A 602-nucleotide genomic window follows, 5' to 3' on the forward strand; every position below is an offset into this window, starting at 1 on the left:
ATATTATAGAATGTTATGATAAAGTGTAGTTGTTGTTTTTATCAGTTTCATATATGATATGTGGGTCATTGACCCACTTGATATTAATTTTATTTTTTTATGAGGCAAAATCCATTATCTTAGCTTGTTGATGTGGTTTTTCATGCATCGTCTTGAACTTCCACTACTGTTGCTACAACTTACGCGCTCCTCTAATTTTCATTTGAAACATTATAGAACGTTTTCTTTTCATAATTTCAAATGAGATTTCAATTAAATTTGTTACAAATTTAACATCATGATTTTGTCACTTTATATGAGATGTTAGAACTGTGACTTCTAATTAAACAAACTACTAACATTAGCCAAACATTTGTAGAGTACTTTGTAACATCGTTCTCGAGCATAATTAGATAACTTAAATTAGCATATGGTTCTAAGATTGTTATCAACTTCTCGTAAAAACTTTTAATCTTAATGAGTAATTACCACACACATTTCTCTATTTTTTTAGAAGGGGACTTCAATTTTAGTTTATAACATTTCTTTTGAAGATGATATTATCACTACCTTGCAACGTGTATATATATATATATATATATATATATATATATATATATATA

General features: G+C 26.4%; 1 non-coding gene across 1 annotated transcript; it reads left to right on the top strand.

Annotated features, from left to right (window-relative positions):
* On the top strand, nucleotides 1-194 carry LOC112523980. The gene has a single exon (XR_003070313.1). It is a non-coding gene; the product is annotated as a U2 spliceosomal RNA (small nuclear RNA).
* Nucleotides 195-602: the final 408 nt, after the last annotated feature.

The sequence above is a fragment of the Cynara cardunculus genome (genome assembly GCF_001531365.2).
Source record: "Cynara cardunculus var. scolymus isolate 2C chromosome LG 12, CcrdV1, whole genome shotgun sequence".
Lineage (NCBI taxonomy): Eukaryota > Viridiplantae > Streptophyta > Magnoliopsida > Asterales > Asteraceae > Cynara > Cynara cardunculus.